The sequence below is a fragment of the Fomitiporia mediterranea genome (assembly GCF_000271605.1).
Source record: "Fomitiporia mediterranea MF3/22 unplaced genomic scaffold FOMMEscaffold_16, whole genome shotgun sequence".
In the NCBI taxonomy this organism is placed as follows: domain Eukaryota; kingdom Fungi; phylum Basidiomycota; class Agaricomycetes; order Hymenochaetales; family Hymenochaetaceae; genus Fomitiporia; species Fomitiporia mediterranea.
In genome coordinates this window covers 443,743-451,206 of record NW_006760401.1, presented here as the reverse complement: position 1 = coordinate 451,206, position 7,464 = coordinate 443,743, and positions in this window count along the sequence as shown.

Below are 7,464 nucleotides of genomic sequence, written 5' to 3'. Positions count from 1 at the left end.
GTCTGGTAGGCCTTAGTCTGTTAGTATGTATTACAACCAGTCATGTACTTCAGAATTTCCCTCTACATTCTAGGCCACTAGTAGTTCCAAGTAATGAGTTCCTGTGTTTTGTGTTAGCCTGGATGTCTTACAGTCAGATTGTTGTGATGAGCTCAGACAATGTCCTCCTACAGTTTCTAATCCTTTAGAACATACAGTTGGCCTTCCTAGTAAACCTGTCCATCCTCATCCTCCTCCTAATCCCTTGCCTGCTTCTCTAACTGCTTCACTACAACCTGGTCCTGTGTGTGTCTCAGAGCTTACTATATGTAAGTAATAAAGTCAACATTCTCAGATTTGAGTCAGATCTCTTGGATTGTCTCAGACACAAAACAGGAATTGTCTAAGAGAACAAGATTTTTGTTATTATTCTCCCCCCTTTCATGACCTACTTGTCTTGAGAGTAAATCAGCTTTTGTTATTTGTGTTCTGGGTTTGTGAGTCAGTACAAAGTTAAAGTCCTACAGTTCTAACATCCAGCAGGCTTAGTAGTGGTTAAGCTTTTAGAGCACCCAGAAGTACTAGAGATTAAGGTGATCACTCTAAATCTCAAACTTCTGTACAGTACTAAGGAGATATTAATACTACTCTTCCAGGGAACAGACAATTGTAAGGAGTTTCTTATTATAGATAGGGTAGTTCTGTTCTGTTACAGAGAGGGATTCTGATCAGAACACTATCAGATACTACTTTCTGTCAATGAACTGGAACAGTACTACTCTATTTACAAAGTCAGAAGAGTCAGCTTTAACTCAGAACTTGTCTACAACTGTTGGAACTACTAATACAGGCTTGCTAGTGATAGCCTACTTTAGGGACTCAAACACAAACTACTACTGATCCTCCCATTACTAAGGAACATCTTTGCTGGTGAGATTGTGAAGAGGCTGGACAATAGTACTAAAGCCTTAAATAAAGTGTTAGTAGTAGTTCACAAACCTAAGGAATGCTTAGACCTGTTTCAGGTTCTGAGGTTGTAACCAGTTCTAAACTACAGTTACCTTTGCTAGATCCATACAGACCTCTCCTCTACTGATTACAAAGCCTAGATAATCCACTGACTCCTGTGTAAAAGAGTACTTTGCTTCTTAGAGGAACAGTTTATTATCTCAGAGCTATTGTAGAACTGCTCAGATCAGTTAGTAATAGTGCTCAACTGTCTGAGTGAAGATCAGAATGTTATCTAGATACACACTAATGTGCTCCAAGTCAATCAGATCTGTAAGGATGTGATTCATGAATGACTAGAATGTTGTGAGCAAGTTAGTTAGTCTAAAGAACATTATAGTTAGTTTGTACAATCTATAATTGGTTCAGAACACAGCCTTCTACTCATCTCTGTCTTGGATCTGAATATTATTGTATCCTTATCAAATGTTCAACTTAGTGAAAACCCTAAATGTATGTGTCTTATTAATGAGCTCCTGAATTAGAGGGATGTTAGTGTGTTGAGGTTGCAATGTTTCCTAAACAATAGGAAATATTCTTCTGTAGGTTTGCATGCCACTCACAAGGATACTAAGAGTTAGTCACACTAGTAGGGGTTCAGTAGACTCTACTCATAGTGTGTAGGTGTTGATACGAGTCGACTGTGTGTAAGTTCTTGATGAGCTTCATTGTCCTTAGATTGAAGTAATATATATACTATCTAATATTGTATGTCTCAGATGTATGTCTTGGAAGACATGTCTCAGCAATAGTGTATATTTGCAAGACGTTTGTGTGATTTGAGACATATGATACATTTATCTGAAATAAATGTTAACACTCTCCTTCAAACTTATACTAGTTGATCAGACTAATATAATGTTTGATATGTGTTTGTCTGTTGTTTTTACTAATATCATTTACATTTGCAATGTAAATGTTTTGTTTGCTTTGTATATTAAGTCTACTGTAAGTGTTATGTTTGTCTGATGTATTATTATTACGTTTGATGTAATAAATCGATTGTTAATTCAATTTTGATTGCTAAGAGAGCTGCAGGATCTCTTTAGTGTTTGTTCATTTGTAGTTTTATTATTATTACTATTATAGTTGTCACTATAATGTTTTATCATTCGTATGATAGTATTTTTCTTGTTTGCAATATAATATGATATGATATAACTTTGTTTTGTTTGTTTTTCATGTCATATTGTTTGTTTTGTGTCATAGTATGTTTATTTTATCATACTGTATTGTTCTGCAGTTGTTCCATTATTTGCTCTGTTTGTATTCATATTATTATACATATAGTTCGTTTTGTATTCTTACACTCAAAGTGTAATTATCATTGTAATTCGTTTGTATTGTTTTGTTTGTATAGTTAATACTATATTTAATAACAATGTGTATGTTATTAATTTGTTCTTGTTAATTCGTATTTTTGTGCATTTGAATTGTGTTACTAGTAGTTTTTCCACTTTTACTTTCACAATGAAACTGTTGAATCATGCCTGTAAAATGTGCTGTCAATGTTATTATGATGTCCTCTATTCATCATGTATCATCTTTGTTTGTATTCGTTTCATATTCATACTTTTTAAGCATTTAATAGTAGTTCTATACCTTTATATTGAAGCATTGTATCATTTGTAATTCATAATATCATTTATGATATGTCAGAGTGCTTCATATCAAGGTTGATTAAGGTTTTATTTGTTGTAATTTGTTTTATTTTATCATCTGACTGTTTGTAAGTCTGTTTAGGCACATTATTTATGTTTTTAAACATATAATACGTTTGTATTGTTTTGCTGTTTTGCAATAGATATATTTAATATTAATATATGTGTGTATTGTGTTTGTTATCAATTAATGTGTCCTTTGACTTTTACAAACTATAACATTATTTGTATGTTTGTATTGTTTTATTGTTGTGATAATGTTTTATTATCATTGTATAGTGTTATTTGATTAATATATTACTTTGTGCAATCATAATATGTGTTTGTTGTTTTTATTTTGTAGATAGATGAAATAGTGTATCTTGCAGTTCTATTTTTCATCATATATTGTAATATTCGTTTGTTTATCATTTATTTTGTATCAAATTCTGTTTGATATTGTTTTAATTATTATATTTGCTTTATTTGCTGAATATATGCATGTGTTTGTTATGAAATATGAATTTATTTCATTTATTTTGAGTGTATTGCTCATTTTTGTTCATTATGATTGACATTATCTTGTTTGCTTTGAAAGGATTAACGTTTTGATTACTGTTACGTCTGTTGCTTCTTTTAATTTTAGCAAGTGCTTTGTGTGTCTAGTGTAGATTGCTTTGGGAATATGTGCCATTTCTTGGCTTGTCTGGATTATTTCCCAGTTATATGTCTGAATATTATTTTGTTTACTTAGTTATTTGTTTACTATTATGTCCTGTATGTTAGGGAATAAGTGTTGGAAGTTTCGTGTGATGCATAATTGTTATTTTTGATATAACATACATTCTGTTGCAGAAGACATAGTTCTGTTCTATAATTCTGTATAGTTTGATATGCACCAGAGATGCTTTTCTGCTCAACATTGTTGCATGTAGTGTACTTCTCTGTGTTTAGGTATATAATCTATAATATATTCTTTCATAATTTGTTCAATAGTGTTATGTATAGTGTAACCATCAAAGTTTTTAGAGAAAATGTCTCTTGTGTAGGTATTTTATTGTCAGATTCATTGGATTGAACAGATTCACTTGTTGGATTGAACAGATTTGCTTCGAATTTGTTGTAATAACTTTATAATTGTGTTTTGTAGGATGTACAAGGTTAAATAGTAATGTAGTCAATATTTCTGCATCATTTAATTGTTTGCTATGTTTTGATTTATTCATTATGTTTTATGTTTTGTGAATATATACTGTTATTACTCCCCTTCAATTTGAGAAGGTTTGCCTTGAGTAATTGGCTTTTGTGTTTAATTAGTTTGTTTGTACGTTTTCATCATTCTATTATTCGTTTAAGCATTTGTATGTGAATGTATGTATTTTGTTTTGTCTAATACTTTTGTATTGTTCTAATGGACTTATGTGTTTAATGTTATTCATTATCTTTGTCTGATTTAGTTATTATTTCTTTTTGGCATTTATACTAATTGTTATTTGAGTTTATACTCAAATAGGTTGTATGTATGCTTGTGTATTTTGTTTGATTATTATGTGTATGTCTGAATAGTTTGTTATTTGGATAATTATAATCTATAGTATTATTTAGTAAAGATAAGTTTGTGTATTTTGTCTGTTATATTTGCATACATTGTGATGCATTATTTCTATTTGCTCAGTATCATTTGTCTTTCGTTTGATGACAAAATTATTCAAGCTATTGTGTCTCGTTTCTGTTCTGTTTATTAATTTTATTCTTTTGTGATGGGCACAAGCTTCAAGCAAGGCTGTTAATGAAGAATACACTGTTATGATATTGTTTGAACTTCAAATAGTTAATGATATTCATTATGTATTGATTATAGATATATTCTTTGTGAATAAATATCTTTCTGCCATTTGTAGTGATCAATTAAATCTGTCACACATTGTGTTTAATCATTAGTGAAGCATCTGATCAAGTTCTGAACTTATGTTTGTTTCTTTTGATTTTGTTCTGATGTTTGTTTGTCTTTTGTGTACTTGGCAGCAGTGTTCTTTTCTGTTGCTTGGCCCTTCAGACTATCCAATGTTAGGCTCTAATGTTTTCAAGGCATTAGTTATTTTGTTTTGTGTCTGTATTATTGTATTTCGTCAAGTTTTTAAGTGACATTTAATTGTTTATAACATTTTGTATATTAATGATAGTTTTTCAATGTGTCCAAAATATGTTTATATTGTTTAAACTGTTTGTATTAATCGTATTGACTTAATACTTTGTTATCATGTATATCTTATTGATATATAATATTGTTACAATGTATTTGTAACTATTGTTTGTTCGATTTTTGCATTGTAATAGTAATTGTGCAAGGTATAAGATATGTATTCATCCATATAGTTTATAATGTTGATATTATGCATATATGCATCATTATATTGTTTCTTTGTTTGTAGTGTTATAGTTTAATTTAATTTAATACTTTGTATAAGTATATATGTTTGTTATTATATGTTTAGAATGTTTGCAACATTGTTTTGTATGTTTTATTAATTGTTTTTATCATTGTTATGTGTTCATTCAATTGCATTTGCATATAACTTTGCATTATTTAATAAATAATAGTTTTATGTGTTTGATTACATTATTATTACTTTATACGTTTGTATATTTGTATATCTATACAATATGCTTTATTATTTCATTGTATACATTTGTATATCTATACAATATATTTGTATTTGGTAAATATATGTTATTTATCATGACTGTGTGTTTGTGATAGTATAAATTGTTTTTATATTTGAGTTATTATTTTTTAGTCACATTTATACTCTTGTTTTCATATTATTCGTTTGTCTAATCATTATTAGATTGATTGTACGTTTGTAATAGTATTTCTTTATATTGTTATTATGCTTTGCTAGCATTATTCTTTTGTTTATAGTATTAATCATTTGTATTATTGAAGAATATCAAATGTTTGTTTGTTATGTGAGATGTTATTATTATAACGTATCTTTGTATTGTAAGATGAAGTAATTCAGTGTTTGGATATAGTATTGCTGGGTATTCATTGCTTTTAAAGCAACTAATCTGTCCGAAGTTATTTTAATAAATCAATGCATGTTTGGGATGCTTAGACAGGTGTGTCTAGGTCCTTGTAGATAATACGTTCCTTCTACAAGTATTGTAGCATGTCTTGTTGTATAAAGCAATTGTAGTCTTCAGGACAAGACAATTTGCATTTGGTATGCTCAGATAGGAGCACCAAAGGTTTGTAGACGAGTAGAATAGATTGTACATGTAGAATCAAGTGGATTCAGTGTTAAATGAAGTAGTTTAATGTTACTTATCAAGTATAATATGATTGAGTGTATCAAATCATTTGTACTATGGTGTATAGTACACTAAAGCATTCAAGATGACAATTGTAGTGTATATAGTCATGCATATAACTACTGAGGGGGAAATCATAATTGTGAAGACAATGATTTTGAAGCATTGCATTTGTAGAGGGTAAGGTAAAAGCATAGTAACAATGTAGATATGAGCAGGGAGTGTAAGGCTCATAACCTGTTAGTGTGTTGAGGTTGTAATGTTTCCTAAACAATAGGAAATATTCTTCTGTAGGTTTGCACACTACTCACAAGGATACTAAGAGTTAGTCACACTAGTAGGGGTTCAGTAGACTCTGCTCATAGTGTGTAGGTGTTGATACAAGTCAACTGTGTGTAAGTTCTTGATGAGCTTCATTGTCCTTAGATTGAAGTAATATATATACTATCTAATATTGTATGTCTCAGATGTATGTCTTGGAAGACATGTCTCAGCAATAGTGTATATTTGTGAGACATTTGTGTGATTTGAGACATATGATGCATTTATCTGAAATAAATGTTAACAAGGGAGTAGGTACTTGTTTTTGACAGTACCCTCATTAAGACAACAATAATCCTGGACTGGGCAGAGCTTCCTATCTTTCTTTTTGACAAAGAAGAAAGGGGAGACTATAGAGGACTTTAAGGGTCAGATCCAGCTGTTCTAAAGATTTTCCTGAAGGAACTCATTGAGTGCCTCCTGCTTGTCTCTGTTGAGTAGGTAGACTTTACAATCCTTGAGTTGGAAACTCTCAGTCAATTCAATTGTATAGTCCTAGGGACAGTGTTTAGGAAGCTAGTCAAATTCCTCTTTACTAAAGACTTTGGGGAACTCTTGGACAAAATCCAGCAGGCTAGGTCTGTATGTGTTCTAGAGTAGAGTTGTTCTGAGAGGGTTCTAGACTGGTTCCATCTCAAACATCCTTCAAATCAACTCTATTCTGTCTCAACTAGAATATGTATCCACATATCTATCCTAGTCAAAGAAGAACAACTAGTCACCTTTATCAAAACTGTTAGTAACATTAGAAGTGTCTGTATCTACTCAGAACAGTAGTACAAGGTAGTTGTAAGACTCAGGACACTAATCAAACACAAGTATCTACTCTAACTAGTTAATAGTAGGGTTGTGAGCCTTGAGCCATTTGAATCTAATGAAAATGTCTGTCTTTCTAAGGTTGGTGACTCTGAACTCAATACTTTCCTTATGATCCTGAATAGTCATCCATAGTTGGACAAACTCAGTGATCCAACCATTCCAGTTCAGGGTTCTGTCTACATTGTATACTAGGATCAGAAGTAGAACACATTGAGTAGAGAGGTAGTGTTCCTGTATGAAAGCCTTATTAATACACAAACTAGTGTATCTACTATCTACTAGAGCTGTTGTTCAGATCTGGGAGGATCCTGAGAAGGGAGCTAAGAGGATAGAGACCTAGAGCTAGTGTCTAGAACATTCTCAGATGAACTGTTACTTGTTC